Source organism: Mus musculus, chromosome 17 (genome assembly GCF_000001635.26).
Source record: "Mus musculus strain C57BL/6J chromosome 17, GRCm38.p6 C57BL/6J".
NCBI lineage: Eukaryota > Metazoa > Chordata > Mammalia > Rodentia > Muridae > Mus > Mus musculus.
The window spans coordinates 44,557,325-44,577,599 of NC_000083.6; the positions used below are offsets into that span (position 1 = coordinate 44,557,325).

Consider the following 20,275-nt stretch of genomic DNA (forward strand, 5'->3'; position numbering starts at 1 on the left):
TCCCGTTATCTCCCTAACAAATCGATGCAAAAGTCTCCCACTTGGTTTAACACTTTGAGGTGAGGCAAGGCTTCCAGAAAGTGACTAAAAAGAGAGCTTCCGCCTTGGCCACATCTTCTTAAATAGGTGCGCATGTCACTTGGAGGAAGCATCACTTTCATAGAGGAAGCTACACCAGAAAGTACGAACCCACTTCAAGGAAAGTTAATTCGCAGGAGCTAGGTAAACTCGTGGCTTTGACAGTGGGAAGATTTGATGGTTACAAAGAGAGGGAAAGCTGGCCAGACAGAGGCTAGTTCACACCCAGAGAAGATAGGCCAGCAGCCTAAAACATCTCCCAGTCCTTCAGTCCAGACTTCAGTCAGGTCTCCCATAATTTATCCATTGGGTCAAGAGCTCTATGTGGTGACCTAAATCCTACACAACCATGATTTCCCCAGCCAGCTGGAACCAGAAGCAGATGTTTCTGCGCTCATTTTTTCATATTAACTTCATTTTGCCCGAGATTTCATTAAAAGCCACTTCCAGCGTGGATACGTGCAATGTGAAGTCCTGCAGATGAATTGGTCTGCAGATGATGACAACAGTCATGCCACACTCCATGGATCAAGTTGCTCTTTATCCAGCACGCTTGGCCAGAACGGAAAGGCAACTGCTAGGCGAAGTCCTCTCAAGCAACAGCCAGAGTGTGTTGGTTTGACTTTTTTTTTCTTTTCTCCCCTACATAGATTCCCAAAGGGAACTGACATACAGATTAGACAAATCACTTTTCATAATCCCAAAGACGGCTGCACAGTGACTCCAGAATATTAATCAAAGCCTGAGGCAGGGTAAAATATGAATTGAATTTCTTAATGGAGAGAGACGTAAGCTTTTGGTCCTTAGATCTCTGGCTGTGGACTCTCTAAGGCAATGAAAAACTTAGCTACCCAGTTTATAATATTCTGAGAGATATATCACCAAAGTGACAGAATGTATCATGGCTTCAGTTTCTGTTTAGAGAACTCCGTTTCCGATGTGGTCAAAGGAAAGTCAGGGGCTGCTGGCAGAAAATTTAAGGGTTGTCCATAAAACCCAAAGTCTTCTATGTTTGGGGTCATTTAAAGATCCCATGATCCTTTTCACCAGTGCCTGGGGGCCTGTCTGAGTTTCCACCAAACACTAAGTGCTTAGTATTTTTTATTTAGTCCGTAGCATTGCAATGAAGTGAAGTGTTTTGCTTTCTATATAAGTGCTACCAAGATGAGCCCAAAAGAAACTGGACTGAAAGTGAATGAGATTTAATACAAAAACTGGAAGTTGGCCTACAGTCTGTCCTTCTGTGGGGATCAAAATCACATTCTGAACTCATTTCTGTAACACTACTTGTTAGGAATAAAGGGCAAGAAGAAATGAATTCCTGGTGAGATGGAGATGTGTTTCCTTGCCCTTTGAAAAAAATGTCTGGTTTGACAAGAGATCCGAAGGTCACTACAGCTGTGCTTTCCAGAGAGGAAGCGCACACCAGCAGCTGGGGATACTTGTTCCCACCCAGAGGCCCTCAGGTGCCTTGCGGGCTGGTGGGCTCTGAATCTTTCTACTGTGAGTGGCTCTACTCTAATGGGCCTAAAAGCCTTTTATCATTATGACTTGTCCACAACCTGCCGCTAATGCAGAGGTGTGAAGGAGGGCCAGACGTTCAGATGTTCAGGCAGAAGTGTGGGAAGCCCGTGTTTGAGAGATCACTGAACGCAGGGGAGGAAGGAGGCTGATGGGAGAATTGGAGGTGTCCAGATTTCCCAGGAACTCATACATCTCCCAACTGACAACCACATGCAAACACACGAACACGCGCATGCGCGCACATACCGTGCAAGTAAATAAATGTAATTAAAAACTTAGATGTGGCCGGGCGTGGTGGCACACGCCTTTAATCCCAGCACTCGGGAGGCAAAGGCAGGTGGATTTCTGAGTTTGAGACCAGCCTGGTCTACAGAGTGAGTTCCAGGACAGCCAGGGCTATACAGAGAAACCCTGTCTCAAAAAAACCAAAAACAAACAAAAAACAAACAAACAAAAAACCTTAGATGTGGATTCCAACAAATAACTAATAGGATTTTTAAAAATGTGTGTATGTGTCTGTGTGTTTGTTTGCACGAGTCTGTGTGTGTATGTGTGTGTCTGTGTGTGTGTGTCTGTGTGTATGTACATGTATGTGTGTGTATGTGTGTGTGTGTGGATGTGTATATGTCTCTATGTGTATGTGCATGTGTGTGTGTGTGTGTGTGTGTGTGCATGTCTGTATACAGGAGTGAACATAGGTGTGTGAGGACTTGCATGTAATGCATGAGATGCGTGGAATGCTTCTGATGAATGCAGTGATTGGAGGAAAGCTTCGAGTGCTGCAGCTCACCAACTGCTCTTGCCCTTGACAAGCTTGGCCAGGGAAGCCCAGGGATTCTCCAGTCTCTGCGTCCTTAACTCTGGCATCACGAACTCATGGCACACACCCAGTGTCTGTGGTTCAAACTCAGGTCCTCCTGCTTGCCAAGCAGGTACTCTACACACTGAGCCACTACTCTGACCCCAGGGACTTTGAGGACTATTAACAGAGATAGTCTCAACAAAATAACCCTCCTTAACAAAAAGCAGTATCCTCAAATCCCTCCCTTCCTCCAAATCCTCTTCCTCACTTCCGGATCCATCCCCAAAATGGTCTAACGCACTCAAGGGAAGAGGAGGGCAAAATGCAACAGGCAGTTTGGAGGTAATAGTGAAGCTCCTTAACAACCATTCAGAAGAAAGCAAAGCAAGCGTGCTATACATTCCTGGCTCCGGGCAGATTAAAGCCACATGACAAGATGGCTCGCATTCTGTCAGGCTGTGAGCTTGCACTGACTCACGGACTAAACTGCAGCTCCTCCTGCCATGCGCATCTGCTTCTCTTTGACTAGGATGGCATTCCTGGTAGCTGGGAGAAGGCGAATTTTCCCTCCAGTTTTGGAGATCCCCTGAGATTACCAACAATTATGCAGTAAATCTTGAAGATCTATCTCCCCTCAAACACAGTGTGCTATGGCATATGAGGTTACAAGATGCATAATTAGAGCTCATTCAACTGACAGATTAATGAGGGCGTAGCAAAGGCCAGATAGTAGTAAATTAGGCAGCAACCTCGGGCATTACACGGGCTCCAAACTGTGCATCCTTTGCCGTGTGTTGGCTGTTCTTCGCAGTGTCTGAAATGTCTCTGTTTTATGAAGTGTTTGTTTGAGGAAGCTCAGCGTGGATGCTTTTGTGCTGGCATGCACGAAACTGTCCAACTTCAGAGCCACCTGCATGACACACAGACTCTATCCTCACAGTGATAGGCAAGTTAGAAATATCTTTTATAGCTAGACTTAAAGAGGGGCTGGAGAGATAACTCAGTGGTTAAGAGTACTTGCTGTCTAATCGTGGGGACCAGGGTTCAGATCCCAGCACCCACATAACAAGCCAATCACCTTCAAACATCTATAAGTCCTGCTTCGTGGGAGCTGGTGCCCTCTTCTAGCCTCTACACAAGTAGACATGAGCGCACTTGCACACCTGCACGCACGAATGTGTGTGCATACAAACACTAAACAATTAATTAACAAGCACCTGAATTTTAAAAACTCTTACTGGTATAAACTCTTTTCTCTATAAGTATTTTTTATGAAATGAGGTCTCACTCTATATAACCCAGGCTGACCTAGAACTCACTACACTGTTATCCAACATAGCCTCTATACCCACAGTAATCCATCTGCTTCAGCCCCTCCAACAGTGGAATTACAGGCATGTGTTACTGTGCCCAGCTCCTTGCTGGAAATCAGGTGTTCCCATGGAGAAAACACTTGAAGGATTAACATAGTCTCTCATACGGGAGAGGACAGTTCACCAAAACATATATAACAACATCAAGCAAATCCACTCGGGCTGTGGGGGCTAGACTGATTGATAGATGCAGGTGACGTCACAGGCCTTGATTGACTGATAGATGCAGGTGACGTCACAGGCCTTGATTGGCATAGCCTCAGCTTCTGTACACAACATTTCCCGGAACTCACTAGCCAGAGAGCAGATTTCCAGTATCCCTTTCCTACCTTCCCTTTACAAGTACAATTCTCAGAGTTCTTCTCTTTAATTTCCCCTCTCTTCTGGTTTCTACACCTCTCTTTAAAAATTACACACACACACACACACACACACATATGGTTAAATAAATATATTTAAATGTGTTTATACATGTGTATCTGTGTGTGGGTATATGCATGAATGCAGGTACCCATGATATCCAGAAGAGGATGTCAGACTCCAGGATACAAGAGATGCAGGCAGCTGTGGGCAACCTGACACGTTTCCTGGGAACTCCAGGTCTCTATAGGAGCAGTATGTGCTCTTGATCCCTGAGCCATTTTTCGAGACCCGGCTTCCTGCAACTTTGAGAGTATCTTTCAATCCCAGGTCTTTCTTCGGGCACCAGCTTTCTCCTTGCCTTTGTCTCTAGCCATCCTCCAAATCTCTCAATGAGCTGTTTGCGGACACCCTAAAAGAATACCTGTGCAACTTTAAGATGACATCTCAGTTTCTTCACAGTGAATTTCGATGTCACAGAGGACCTGCCGCCTGGCATTCTGTTTGCGAAGATTCCATTGTTCAATTATGGGAAATGTCTGCTGAATAACCTAGACAGCATAGCAGTGATGCTGTCAATCCCATTAGCCAAGCCAGGCTCCCTCTCCTCAGAGATACTGGAGCTTCATCTTTCTACTCAGATAAGTGAGATGCTGTGTTCCCAGGGGGGACTTGTTTCAGAATTGTTATTCCTCACAGGCAGATGGGATGAGTAGGCTGCTGGCTGATTTTTAGCCACACATATGCACATACATGCATTCATTGGGGGGGTCTCTGTGTCAAGGAAAAGACAGGACACTCTGCTCCTTTCCCTAGAGCTCATAGCTTTCTTCCCCCTGAAACTCACCCTTGGAAGAATTGCCTCTCGAAAGATCCCACAGATGAGACTTGGGAGATATGCAGATCCCACAGCGATGCCCTACAGTGAGCTGGAGATAAACTGAAGGGTGCCTTTAAGGGCCCCAAGGGAAGGACTTTGAGAAGGGAAGAAGGGATGGGAGGTGCAGAGGTGTGTTCCAAGGCTGTTGGGCTCAGAAGGGTCTGCCAGAAAGCTAAAGATCTAAGTCAAGACCTATGGTATCTCCTGCAGGAATCTCCAGGCACCTTGGGAGGATGGACAGTCTGGGCTCATTTGATGAAGAGTCTGCTGCAAGCTCATGGGGACTTGACTTCTGATCCCCAGAAGTCATGTAAAAGCCATGCATGGTGACACGCATCAGGAGCCTCTGATCTAGGAATGCAGAGCTAGGCAGGTCCCTAGGGCTCATTGGCCACCCAGCCACACAAAATAAGTCCCCATTTCAATGAGAGGCACCATCTCAAGAATAAAAATGAGGGGCAGAGCAGTTGAGAATGGCTCCCAAAGTCAACCTCTAGCCTATAACACTAACACACACACACACACACACACACACACACACACACACACACACACCCCACAGAGAGAGGGGTGGTATGTGTACCTCATGACACAAGACAGGATTTATTCTGGAGCAAACAGAGAACAAAGAAGTACCTGCTGTGCCCCACAGGATTTGGGGTCCTTCCTTGGGGTTATATCACAGGGACCATCTTGAAGGCGCACTGCCATCAAATGATGGACAGGCTCCTTCCTAAAGACTTCTATCCAACAGCTTTGTGTCACAGCAAAGCCAAGGTTTATGCAGAAAGCAACTAGTAGCTTGGTTAGAAAAGCCTCGCCTATGCTCTTTTCAGACACTTAGGCCATCTAAATTCCAGGACCCAAGTACAATAAAAATAGCAGAGGTGGGAGCCGTGCCTATGGGAAGAGATCATATCCTAAACTCATCATTAAATTGCCGGGCAGAGTGGGTGATGAAAAGCACCAGAAAATACGATGCTTTGGTGAATTGGGGTCTCATTACTGTTTAATTGCGTCTCCTGTGAAACATTTAGATCTATGGGCAGCCATGGTGGGTGAGAACTCTCCTCTAGCGGCCCCTAAATGACTTCACCTTCACTTTCATTTTGGTAGTGGAGGGAAGCCAGGACATTTGCTAAAATATTTGAATGACGGGGGGTGTGTTTTAAAGCCTGTAAGTGTGAGGCCAGTCACCACAGAGAAAAGAACTTTCTAGAAAGTTAGCACATGTGTTGCTAAGCACTAGGGTAGCCACACAGGAGGTCCAGCCACATTGCTTGCTCCCTTGTGCCCTCTGTTTCAGACTTTCCCAGAGCAGTAATCTGCTTCCTTGCTGGTTCCCCAAGGCTGAAATGCAGGAGCTCCCTTAAATGGAGCGCTAAGTGTTCCGTAGTCTGTACCCAAGCCCCTTCCAATTACGACACTGTTGTGATTTTGTGTCTTAAACCCTACTTCATGTCTGGGTAGAGAGCAACCCTATGTAGGTCAGAGGCTAGGAGACTTGGGATTCAGGCTCAGCTGTGGGCTGAGACTAAGCAGGGCCCGGAATGACTGGGACTCTCAGCTCCAGGCTTCCTTGCTTTATGGTCAAGTCTCCCCACACCCCCCACCCAGCTTCCCGCCTCCTCTGTTTCCCCATCTGCAGAGTAAGACACCTGCCTTGTAGGGTGCACACCCTCCCTCAAGGCAGACATTTGTAGTTCAAATTAGAGTTCTTGTGACTGTGTTGGGGAGCAAGGATGCACCTTAGTTTCTCTATACAGGATTCCAGCTCTCCCCTGACCATATTGGGGGTGGGTGGGGGGTAAGCAGAAGTAAATGGCTTTTTGTGATCTTAAAGAGTCAGTTTCCTCAAACAGCACATGTCAAACAACACATGTCTGTCAAATGGAGTGTCTTAAGGCCAAAGACCAGACTTCTGTTGTTCATTTCAGCCCTGACCCTCTTCTCCTTGCCCAACAGCACTCTATCCATGGCAGGCATCGTAAAGGTTTACTGACTTAAATTATCTCAAAGTGTAGCCCTGTGATAAGGGAGTAAACGGGTGAGGTAGTTTTGTGGGGGTGTCGGAGTTGGCCTGCGAGAGTCTGTTCCAGGGAGAATAGGTGTGTTTATGAGTGGTTAGTGAGAGGCAGGGGGCTAACTACTTACAGGTATAAATAAAAGTTCCCGTAATGACTGACACTGCCCTAACTGAGTCCGACACTTCACCGAAATATAAATCTCCAAGTAGCAGACCAAAGAGGGTGGAGATTGGTTCTAAGTCTCAAAATGAACCAAAATCTGAAATTGATCTTCCACAGATAAGTTATCACAAGGAAGAAAATGAGTTACATGTTTTCCATGCCTGCCCTTTCTAGCCTTGGTGTATCAAACATATGAACCTACAACACAGTTTTTTTGTTTTTTTCTCATTTTAGGAAACAACAAAAAAACCAACAGCTTGTCCACAGAACATCACCCTTTTCCAGTATGAATGACATTGGCATATAGACAAAGTTCTTTGAGGGGACTATGGGTATTCATAAACCTGAAAAACACTTTAAAAAGATGCCCTAGTATTTATTTACTTATTTATTTAAATAATAAAAAAGAGGGGGAAAACACCAAGTGTTTCACCTGGCATGTGTGTGGTGACTCACTTTGAGAATATTCTGAGGGGAAAACCCACCTCCCTTCTATCTCTAGGAAATTCCCTTTCCGTGGGAATGCACACCCCCGATGCCACGCTCACAGGTCTGGGGACCCAGTGGCTGGGGAAGTTGTGTGCCTGTCTCCACCATTTTAGAAGCTACGAGCCCTAAGGCAGGCCAGAGCTCTCTCTCTCTCTCTCTAATCAGGGTGTATTTTTCAATCAGAGCAATTTTATGGAGGGGCTTAAGTGACTTCCTACATTCCTGTCGCTGCCTTAATTTCTTTGCTTGCACAGAAACCCCTACAGGGGAGCTGTAAAGAAAACAGAATAAATAAAGGAGGAAGAAACTACTTCTCTTCTCTTTCCTCCCGAAAGCCCCTCGTAAACATCCCACCCTGTGTCACACAACGTATGGCCGGCGCTAAGCCTTGGCAGTATTTTGACACGATGCACGGGCCTTTTCTCCTCTTCTGCTCCTTTGGGGTTCATCTTGCAGCCCAGGACTCTGTTCCCCTGCCAACTTGGTGGGAGTGTTTAGTGACTGGAAGGCTGTGGCCCGCTTTCCCCAGAACTTCACACTTCATTTTTCCATATCCCTAGGAGCAGCAGCAAATATTTCACCAGCCTGGTTTGCTGGCTACCGCCATAAATCAGACTTAGGCCTCAAAAAAATATCCAGGCCTGTCAAGGCCTTAAGCTTTATTTTCTGACTCGATCCCGTGGTAAATGAGAGCTTGTATTCTCCTTTAAAACTGTAAAGGGATTTTTAAGGATTGTCGCTGGAAGTGCGCCAGCCACGGAAGATACAGTGCAGAGCATGGAGCTGGTTAGGAAAGATTGGGCAAGGTCTGAAGGATGAAAAATGTCTTTTCTGAAAGAGTTTGCAATGAAATGAGAAACAGGGCTTAAATTTCATAAAGGTCTGAAAGAAGGGAGAAAGAAAAAAAAGAAGGGGAGAGAGTGGGGGGGAGACCTGAGCTATTTATGAGAGAAACCTTAGGAAATGAAGGAGGATGCTCTCTCGGAGGCATGAGCATCTATATTTGTTATCCCTCCCTCCAGTCTCTGTGTGTATACACAGATCCTCAGGCCGTTCATTAGTCAGTCCCTGCCACCATTACTGACTATATGACAGCAAGAACAAACAGACTGGACAGTTTTATGTGCTGTATATTAATTGCTTCATAATTTAAGCCTACAAACCAGGACAGTGAGTGGAGTCAGTTTGGAAAAAATCCCTTGCTTCAAGTGCTAAGCAAGTTTGCAAGGTGCAGATCGGTCTCCAGCGTTTGCGAGTAACTTCAACTGCAAAGGTTGAGAGGCTCCTGCAGGTTGGGAGACTGATGGGGTCGAAGGAGGTAGATACTGCACCAAAACACCATGTTCCAGGAAATGTGGTAAACCCTGTAGGGGAGCCAGGCTAAGATCAGGTACAATGCATAGAAAACAGACCACGGGGATTTGAGGCTGTGTCGGGTTTCACTGATGTACATGTGTGACTTCAGCAAGGTGTAAGTTACTGAAGGCAAATATAATCTGTGCTCTGACTACACCAGGTCATTGCAGGCTGGGGTCTCAGGGTGGTGTGCAATGTTAGGAGTGAGAGATGTAAGAAAGAAAATGTTCAGCCTCTTTGGTCTCAAGTAGGGTTTGAATCAGGGACAGTAACGGGACCATGTAGATCAGGTGATCTGACTGTATAGTCAAGAGAGTTGGGCAGGAGGCAGGAGGGACTGGTGACACCACACAGCGATTAAACTTGTGGGGTAGAAAGGAAGAAATCCACAGCCCGGTTGTTTGAAAGAATTTGTAGAAGATGCTTCCTGACCTGGCTTTGCTGAGATCCCACAGATGTCTGTCTGTCCCACTAGAGTAGTCATTGCCCGGACGGACATCTGTCCTCCACCTGAAGCTGGTCAGCTGCATTAAGCCTTGGATGCTCCCGTAGTGGGCAGAACTGTGCTCTCCTGGAGCATCTTCTTGAGGGAGAACTCAGAACATACTACTACTAGATGTCCTGACCTGATTGTCGTCTGAACAACGGTTCCAGCCCTGGCACATGCCTGGACTGGATCTGTTTCTAAAGCTCATTGCGGCTGACCTTCCTCTCTGACTTGAACCCCTCAGAGGTACAGGAAGCCTAGTCAACAGTGGGCTGTCTGCTTTCCAGCCAACCCCACCCCTCATCTCACACCTTCCGGTTCACACTCAGCCATCAAGAAAATGACTCTTACTGGGACCCCAAACTTGTGAGGTTTCTCTTACCTCTGATCTTTTCCCTCTGCCTAACAGTGTTACCTCTGTATGTCTGAAAACTTTGAACTAGGCAAACAGGATGCCAAGTGTTAGTTCTCAAACCCAAAACAAAAAGCTGAGGCGCCTATTTAACACATTGAAATGCACCTGGCCACCAGGTTCTCCCAGCATCCCTTAGCCCCTACTTGTTAGAGGGTATGGCTGGCATCCCCAGCCCCTACCTTAACCGTCTTCAGCCCGGCACTGAGCTTCCCTTCTCACAGCTGCCCTTCCTTATATAATCCAGCCATCTTGGTTACCCGGCCCTCTTAATCTACCTTCTACCCTCTTGGCCCGAGTCCTGCCCAGGCTTCCCCTCTCTCCTCTCCCCTTCCCCTCCTGCCCCTCCCTTCCTTCCCTGTCCTCATGAGGCTCAGTGTTGTGCTCATCCTGGACTATCCTAGATGCCCCTGCCTCTGGCCATGGTCCCCATTTTATCTACAATAAACGTTCTCCTCGACTACACCTAGGAACAATCATTTCGTTCCTTTTTATTTCTTTTTATAAATTCACCGAGAATGCCAAGATATATTTTCAAGTGTTTTTTTTTTTAAGTTAAAAAAAAAAAAAACAACCAAGACTATTTCATAATACGTAAAAATTTCAAGTTTCAGTGGCAATGGAGTTGTACTGAGACACACGGTGTTATCATTGTGTATGTAAGGATGTTTTTGTGGATAAAAGCAGAGGTGAGTGATGCCCCAGAGATACTTTTGACTATTTATTATCTGCCTCTATATGCAAACATATTCCTCCTCCTGACAGAATTCCCCTGGCCAGCCACCACCCCTCACCTCCCTGGCACTCTCTCTCTCTCCTTCAGATACCCAGGTGCCTCTCAGGACAGCTCTCCTGCTGGTCCTCCTGCACACTGCCCTCCTCTTATAAGGTGAATGGTTTGCATAGTGAATTCATTCTTTGTGGGTTTTTTTTTTCCATTCAGACTACAAAAATGACAAAACTATTAAATGAAAACCTTAGAAAGTTATCCATCTGTCATAAATGGGCCCTGGCTGAGAACTGGAGTAACACATATGCAGACTGTTTCTATGGTCATCCGTAAATACTGAGATAATGAATGGCTTTAATGCACAATTATATTTTGCAAACTCCTATAACTTATATTTGTAGATGCTCACTATGGCGTATATAGTATGAATTTTCTGCAATATGTAGTCTATACTGTATGAAACTTATTTTAATGGGCCTTTTACATTAAAAAAATGTGTTGGACATCTTTTACATACTAAACGCTTTAGAAAATAAACAGATTTTGCACAGATTGGATGAGCACCTGGGAAAGCAATTCCCGTTAGTATTATTCACTGAGGAAATGTGGTTAAGTATTATAGAATAATATACGTAAGTCCAGACCAGGAGTAAGGAGACAGCTCAGTAGGTCCAGTGCTTGCCACCTAAGCAAGAGGACTTGCGTTCTGAGAAGTAGAACTCATGAAAAGCCAAGCGGCAAGGTAGGACATGCCTGTAGTCTGGTGCTCCTGTGGAGAGATGAGAGGCCAGCTAGCCTGGCACACACAGTATTAAACAACACAAGGCCCTGTCTCAAACAGCTGGAAGGTGAGGGCCAACACCCAACATCATCCACACATCCCTGGCATATCTGCTGAAGCCACTGAATTGCCAGCAGCATGCGTGGTACATGCCCACCAGGTCAACAACAACCGATCACTCTGGAATGATCTGACCTCAGAGGGTTTAGGTATTGGCCAGTCTCTCTTAGCATCTGAAAATCCACCTGGGCCAGACCATTTCAGTGGTATCACAATACCCCCCCACCCACACACCCACAGCCAGCCAGCAGTTTGACATGTGAGTCACTTGCCCAGTGGCAAATGAACAGGACCACAGATATCCTTCTCCCACATCTATGACAGGTTTAGAATAAGCACTTGGAGGCTGACTCTAGGTACTCCATCCTTATCAAACACAAGCAGGAAGGAGTGACTGAAATGCTCACTGTGGCCAGGCCCAACCCTTCCCCAACAACTGGCAGCTTCTCATACATACCAATATGTGGAACCCTCTCACGGGAAACTGAATCAGAACACCGCTCCCGCCCCCCAATCTGCTACCTCAGGCTTGTCATACTCTGGTCAGAAAATAAGTAGGACATTTCTGGGGTGGAGGAGCGGGGTAGAAAGCTTGTCCTCAGATCACACCTCTCTAACCACATCTAAGTTCAAACCACAAACCAAGTAAACAGGTAAGGGAGGGTTAGCACAGTGATTGGAAGGAGGGGGAGGAAGGGCATGAGAGGCCCATATTCCGTGGTGGGCATGGTCTCTGAGCAGTCGGGATGAGACGCCGAAACTCTTGGGGGAGGGACCATGTCCTCCCAGCTTCCAGGCTGAGGAGGTGGAGCCTCGGCTAACATCAAATATAACCTCTCTTCTGCCCTCATCCTTAAGGCCACCCTCATATTTCCCCCAGCTGCTACACCCCCTGAGGTTTACACTCAGGACACCACCTCATCTGTGTTTCTTGGGGGTCCAACACCCAGCAGCCACCTCATGTGAAGGGAGTTTCCCTCCTAAAATGCCACGCCTTTCAGTAGCTCCTTTTAAGAGTGAGCAACAGGGTAGGCCACCCCAGGAAGCTGTGTTTGGTGGGAGAGTTTGTGCACTGGGGTGTTTCTGAGAAAGGGGGAAATGGAAACCTGGGGTCTCATCTTATACATTGACTAAAGTGCGAAGTAATGAAAGCAGCCAGCTTCCTTCTTCTGTTTTCCTCACTAAACACCTGCTCCAGCCAGGACCCCTTTGCTTCTTCTCCTTAGCAACAAATATGTTTTATTTTGTGCTAACTACTAAGTGTAAGGCAGAGGCTACTCCCTAGGGGATCTCTTCAGTTATATTCTGTCTGTAGATGAAAGAAACCTGGGTGCAGGGAGATTAGACAATTTGCCACATAACTCCTGATTAGTATTGACAAAGAAGGACCCAGATTTCAGGCCTTCTTGAGAGCAAAGCTAGAGCCCATGATCTCCACTGGGTGCTGCAGGCTTCAAGGGTGTTACACTTGGTCTGTAGGTAAAGATAGAGTTCATTTCCAAAGGACCTGGCCCTTGTCAACCAAATGCACAAATACTCAGAGTTCCGTATGCAACTGCGATGGGGAGCCGTGTTTAAGCTAGTGTTTAAAAGTATATAGAAGCTTGGATCTCAAGCCTTCATCTGTTGTGCATCTAATTTCGTAGAGTCATAGGATGATTAGCACTGGGCAAACTTCCTACGGAGAAGATCAGAGCAGCATGACCCACCCATTTCTTTATTAATGGTACTGTTGGAAATACAGCTGCTGAGCCTTCATCCATCTACTGTGAGAAGTGAGAGAGCCCAATGAGGGATCTCAGTGAACCATCAACTAATGAGGTCATTCCCCTTCTCAGTGGTATGGCTCACTGAGGAAACCCAGTACCACTGGAAGCTGCCAAGCTTCTAGATACTTCTGAACACTAGCTTTCCTGGCTCTCAAATAGAGTTGTGTTGTCAAATGATTGTTGTGTATTTTCCTATTTGAATACTGGGACCAAGGCTTAGAACAATCTAGTCCATGGATGACACTATTTGAAGAAGGATAAGGGACCAAGCCTTCCCCAACATATCCAAGTGGGATGCCATAACTCCTGCTGTGGGGATCTCTCTTAAGATGCAACAAGGATGCTCTCAGAGCATGTGGTCCTATCCTGACAACCTCTGATTCTGGGATCATGTTGCTTTAGTTCCTATTATGTCTACACTGACGACCGGTGGTAATGAGCAGTTTCTCTTCTTCTTTCAGCCTTAACATCCTTATTAAGGTTGATTAATAAGGAGTGACTGAAACGCTTACTGTGGCCAGGCCCAACCCTTCCCCAACAACTGGCAGCTTTTCTACATACCAATATGTGGAACCCTCTCACGGGAAACTGAATCAGAGCACCACTCCCGCCCCCCATCTGGGAGGCAAATCTCTGGGCATGTATTTTGTGAAGGAGTTTCTAGAGTGTGTTAACTGAGGTCAAAACAAAACAAAACAAAACATCCTGTCTGTGGGAAATACCATTCCATGGGCTATTATCCTAGGATACATAAAAAGAGGAAAGTATGCCCCAAGCATTAGCCTTCCCTCCCCCACCCTGCGGATGCCACCCCATCAGCTCCTGTCACCATGCTTTCTGTACCATGATAGGTTTATCTTCAAACCATTGGGCTAAAGTTATACCCATTCCTTCCTTAAGTTACTTTCATCGAGTATTCTGTCACACGGAGAAAGTTGGTAACACGGTCCTCAAGTGAAAGGGAACGGTGAGGTTTCCACCTTACACAGGAGGAGGTATTGACAGGAGGACAGCTTTACAAGGGACTCAGCAAAGTTTGCCGGTCATGATAATCCTCTGCCCGGTGGCATGTGTTAGTAAATTCAACACTTGCTCATCTCCCCCTCTAGTGAAGGTAGAGCCGCCCTCAGGAGCTCTTAGTCCCTGGTTTCTTGTGCCAGAGGATGCAGTCAGTGCATTTCCTTTGATAGGTTTGAATTACTTCTTGACTCTTAGAAACAACAGCGACAACCCATCTGTAGGGGTGGCCCAACTTTCCACAAGCATCGGATCCAACTACTTGCCTTCTGAGATGGCAATCACGGAGCCTTGCTATAGCCTCTCATTTCCATTCACACTTCTGAGATGGATGAGCATCTATCTCATCAAGCCAGAGCACCAAAGCCATGCGAGGAGCTGTTTCTACTGGGGCTCTGACCGCGTTTCTCACTTACGGGATAGTGGTTCTGAACGTATGCCAGCAGACTCAGCAGGACTCTTTCCCACCACTATAGTTCTGGGTCTTAGACGTTAGTGAACTATGGTTCCCAGGAGATGCGGATGAAAATCAAAGGTGAGAGCACAGAATTTAAAATGTGCTCCTTAAAGCTACAATGTCTTATTATCCTGCGATACAAATGGGGGAAGTGAAGTGGTAGGAGCTTTCTCAACCTACCCAAGCTCACAGGTATCACGGTCGGAACCGTGCTAGGGTCCCCTCTGGGCTTCTGAACCCAAGGTGACCCAGGACCTCATTAAAAACTCTTGCCCTGTCTCCTTTGTTAAATCGATGCTTTAAAATAGAAATCATAAATATAACACCTCATTGTGTATATGTAGCACCTTACTTCTAATAAATGGTGTTCTTTCAGCTTGGCCACACAAGCTGCCCAGAACGGAAGTCTTTCCACTATGAGCTCTGACGTGGGTTATCAACTGGAGCTTTGCTTTTAGCCCACACACATACAAGTATCAAAAGCATGGTTCAAAGAATCACGAAGGACTCACGCCTGCAAGGCTCATGTCTGTTCTGTGCCATTTCAGAGTGGTGAGTTTGATTTCTCAAAAAAAAAAATGCCCCTTGCCATATAATACCTCAATGTGTGTGTGAAATTAATTTTCTCAAGAACCACAATAAGGTATTGCCTCTCTCCAGTAACAGGAGCTATAATCAAAAACTACAAGAAGAAAAATATATCAAATGCTGGTGAAGACTTGGAGAAAAGTGGACCCTGGCACACTGTAGATGGAAATGTAAATAAGTATAGCCATTATGGAAAGGAAGATGGAAGCTCATGTTAAGACTACAAATTGAATGACCATATGGTCCAGCAACCCCTTTACTGGGTATCTCTACAAAAGCGATTAAAAAATCAGTACGCCAAAGAGACACCTTCACTGCCATGTGTATTGCAGCACAGTTTGCGACAGCCAAGAAATGGAAACATTCTGAGGGTCCATGAACCACGAGTGGATAAGGAAAGTGAGGCATAATGGAATGCTATTCTGTCTGTCACAGAAAAGATGGAATCCTGTCATTGCTGATGGAAAGCACTCTCTTAAGTAAAATAAACCGGGCATGGAAGGACATGTACTACTTGATCAAACTTGTATGTGGAATCTAAAGAGCTGATCTCACAGACATTGAGAGTGCTGTGAGGGGCCGGTATTGTTGCACTAATAACAGTGACGGCAGAATAATAGCCTTGATAGAGTAACTACCATCCAATGGTTTCTACAAAAACTATTTATAACCAATGTCTTGCTCGTCACAGTAATCGTAGCGGTATAGGAGTCATTTTATCTTTGTTGATGATAGTAACTGAAACCTAAGGACTAACTCACCCAATATTAAAATGCAAAAAGGAAATCTTGCCTTTTGAGCAAAAGGATTTTAAAAGAGACCAACAGATTAGATTAAACGAAAGTGATTTTTTAAAAATATATTGCATGCCGGGTGGTAGTGACACCTGCCTTTAATCTCTGCACTTGAGAGATAGAGATAGATCTCTTCGTTTGAGGCTAGCCTGGTCTACAGAGTGAGTTCCAGGACAGCCAAAGTTAGACAGCGAAATCCTGTCTTGAAAAACCATATATATGTGACTATAGAGATGGCCCAGTGGTTAAAAGCACTCACCGCTCTTGAAAAGGACACTGGTTCAATTCCTAGCATCCACAGGGAGGCTCACAAACAGTTTTCTAGTTCCAGGGGATATAGTGTCCTCTCTGGCCGCAGGAATCATCCGACACACACACGGTATACATACACACACACAGGCAAAACACTCATGTGTAAAAATAAAAATAAGTAAATATTCATTAAAACTTTACAAGGGGGTTTTAAAATATACCTGTATGAGTGTGATGGCTCTAAGAGAAAAAAAAAACACATAATTCCTTGAGTCTCAAAATGTCCAGAAATCCCACATCCAGAGTTGCCACACTGTATGAACCCTGACATCCACAGACACACCCAGATGGCTGAAGGGCATCACTCTCAGGAGTGAACTTGGAAAACACCTGCCCTATAGAACAAGAAAATGGAAATGCACTCCTGGGTCGACCCGACCTCTGAGTAGAGAAGAAAAAAAAAAAAGATTAAAAAAAATCCCCCTTCTCGTTTCTAATTACAGATCTGCACTTTTATGAGTTTGGGGGCCTTAACATACACAGACCAGTGTGGCTGGAAGGAAACCCTGAAATTTTAAATTGGCTCCAAGTTCTTGATACCCTTGGGCTTCTGACAGACGTAAATCCCAAACTTCCCAGGAAGAAAATACTTTTAAAGTAAGGTCTCAAAGAATTCCTACATATTAAGTTGCAAAGAAAATGAGTTCAATTGGGGGGGTGGGAATCGCTAAACACACAAGTGAATAAGCCACCCTGAGAGAGACAGCAGACGCAAACACTAAAGCCAGACCTTCAGAAGTCACAGTACTTCAGCCAATCAAATGTGCTTCATATGCTCTGAAGATATGAAGAAAGGTCAAATGGCCAACAAAGAAAAGAGAGAATGTTCACAACTGGCCATGTTTGAAAAGGGAGCAAACAGAAATTTGAAATTTATAAAAATAAAAAGTTGGTAAGAAATTAAACTTTCAATTATCAGACTAAAGACAGATGAACTGGCATACTGAAGAAATTATACAGATCTTACAGTGGGGAATGCAGGCAACGAGGGCCATGAATGTGGTTAGGGAGCCTCAAAAACGGTGGTGATTCTCTATAGGAAGCAGTCGGGGAAATGAAGAGAAACGGTATTTATTTAAATAGATAATGACAGAGAAATCTCCAGAGTTTATTCAAGACACCAGCACACAGAATGAGAAAGCTCGGGAAATACCAAGTTTAAAAAAAAAAAAAAAACCTATGAAAGAAATTCACCCTTAAATAAATCCTATGTAACGTTACAGAGCCACAGAGCAGGGGGCAGAGTGGGCGTGCGTGAGTGGAGTCGGGGGAGAGTATCAGAGAGAATAGGCAGATTATCTAAAAGAGACTCACAAGGTGAATTCTTAAGGAGAGCAAGGGAAATTAAAAATAAGCAACAACCCAGAATACTCAGAAAAAGTACCTTTCTAAGAAAGGAGAAGGAATGAAAGACTGAATTTGTTCGTTTTACAAAGAAAATGACCAAGGAAGGTAGACCTGAAATGTAAATAAAGCAGTGGGCAGAGGCAAAGCAGCATCTGGAGGAAGCCAAACAGTAGCTGTGCCTAGCTTTAACTATATTAGTATATTACAGCCTTATTAATTAGCTAAGGAATTAGTTAAGGAAATTAATTAATTAAGAAATTAAATATATACATATATATTAAATTATATCCTAATCATAATGGTATAGGAGTTATTTTATTGATGATAGTAACTAAAATCTAAAGACTAACTCACCTAATACTAAAATGCAAAGAAGCAATCTTGTCTTTTGAGCACACACACACACACACACACACACACACACACACACACAGGTACACGCTTGGCTCCTCCTCTGTGTGGGAGTGTGTCTACATGAGTGCAGATTCCTGCAATGCCAGAAAATGTCCACGATCCTCCAGAGCTGGAGCTGCTCTTGGGATGTGCTTAACGAGGCTGCTGGAAACTGAACTCCAGATCTCTGCAAGAGCATCAAGCCCCAGCCTGTGTATTTTACAACCAAGAGAAAATCCAAGTTAGTAGAAAACCGTTACATAAAACTTACAGATGGGCTATCACAATCAAGAAAGCTGTGCTTCTTGCATCAGTCAAGAAAACATTCAAGCTTTCATTTTAATTATGCTAAACTAAACATAAAAGATTAAAATTGTAGGTGACCAGTAAAAGAAACTAGAACTCATGAGGTAGAGGGAATTAGAACAGAAGGTGAAGTGAAAGAACATAACAACTAATGCAGACCAAGAATAAAGGGAAAGGACAGGAAAGGGATCGTTAGCATTAAAAATGCAAAGTGCTGAAAAATGAAACCAAATTGTTTGGTCAGGACACATAATGTAAGCAAACCTCCAATTAAACAACAAAGACATCGAGACGTTAGCTTTTCTTGGAAAGAATAGTTGGTCCAAGTTGAGAAGTCTAAGTGAGCCTTCGAAGGTAACCCAAGCACTGCCAAGTCACACGGGGCTTGAGAAGCTTAGCTGAGGGATGGCAAGGTGGCTCAGCAGGGAAAGGCCAAAGAGAGAGCCAACTCCAGAGAGTTGTTCTCTAGCCTCCACAGAAAGGCTGTGGCACATGTATGCACACACATACGCATGAGCACACACATACGCATGAACACGCACACAATAGATAGATAGATAGATAGATAGATAGATAGATAGATAGATAGATAGATAGATAGATAGATAGATACATACATACATACATACATACATACATACAAACATACATACATACATACATACATACATATATACATACATAGATACATAGATGCATAGATACATAGATACATAGATGGGTACATAGATAGATACATAGATACATAGATGGATACATAGATAGATACATAGATAGATTGATGATAGATACTTTTTTCTAAAAATTCTGTCTAAATGTCTAAAAACAAAACAAAAACTGTCTAGCTAAAGCCTTTGGTATTTTATGTGCTACTGAAGTGTGGGATAAGACAGTTTCAGTTTTTGCTCTAAGACTTGTATTATTAATATTTGAGTGATTTTTTCATATTCATGACTTAGAATGTTTTAAGTTGGCCAGCATTATGGTGCATGCCTCTAGTCCCAGCACTTGGGAAGCAGAAACAGATCCAGGCCAACCTGGTCTACATAGCAAGTTGCAGGCCAGCCAGGGCTGCATGGTAAGACAGATCATCTCTCCAAAATCTTTAGTGCTGAAGTTAACAATAATAACAACAGACTATATCTCTGTTGTTGGTTTGAATACATGTGTGCGTGTATGTATTTGTTAAATTCACATCTATGAATTAGATGTCAAGGGAAAAATCGTTTCCGTATACACGTGTGTTGCTTGAATTTAGCACAGTGAGTTGGTTTGCTCCACCTTAGTCATGGAGGCAGGGTCTCCCAATCAAATTCAGAGTGCACTAAATGGCTAGTCTCATTAACCCGCTTACTCTGGGAATCTGCCATCTCTGATTCCCAGGCTGAAATTACAAGTGGGCCACTCCTAGCGTTTGCATGGGCTCTGGGGTTCAGGTCTTTCCACTTCATGAGAACTGTTTTAATCTCTTAGCTCTCTCCACAGATGCAGGAACCCTCTCTGATTAGCCCATTGTTCTTGGGCACTTCTCCCTGCTTCCTTATAAAACTTTTATAGGTATAAGCCCTATGAAATGACCAGACTATGGAAACACACGGGGAAGGTGACCTTTAGTGGCTTTGCTCCTTTAGGAGATGCTGGGGTACCCCCAACCCTGAATCTCTATTGTCTGTCCTGCCCTAGAATTAGACTCCACCAGAAAAGCAGCCAATGCCGGTAGAGCTGACCCACCCTCACCCACACCACTTAGCCATATTGCTGGCCTATCCAA

General features: G+C 44.7%; 1 protein-coding gene and 1 long non-coding RNA gene across 2 annotated transcripts in view; one reads left to right on the forward strand and one right to left on the reverse strand.

The window, feature by feature from the left end:
* Runx2 (runt related transcription factor 2) overlaps positions 1-20,275 on the reverse strand; it is a 318,811-nt gene that overhangs the window by 61,338 nt on the left and 237,198 nt on the right. The gene's annotated exons all lie outside the window — the stretch shown is intronic.
* On the forward strand, positions 4,651-5,387 carry Runx2os3. Its single transcript, XR_876810.3, has 2 exons — positions 4,651-4,782; positions 5,228-5,387. It is a non-coding gene; the product is annotated as a runt related transcription factor 2, opposite strand 3 (long non-coding RNA).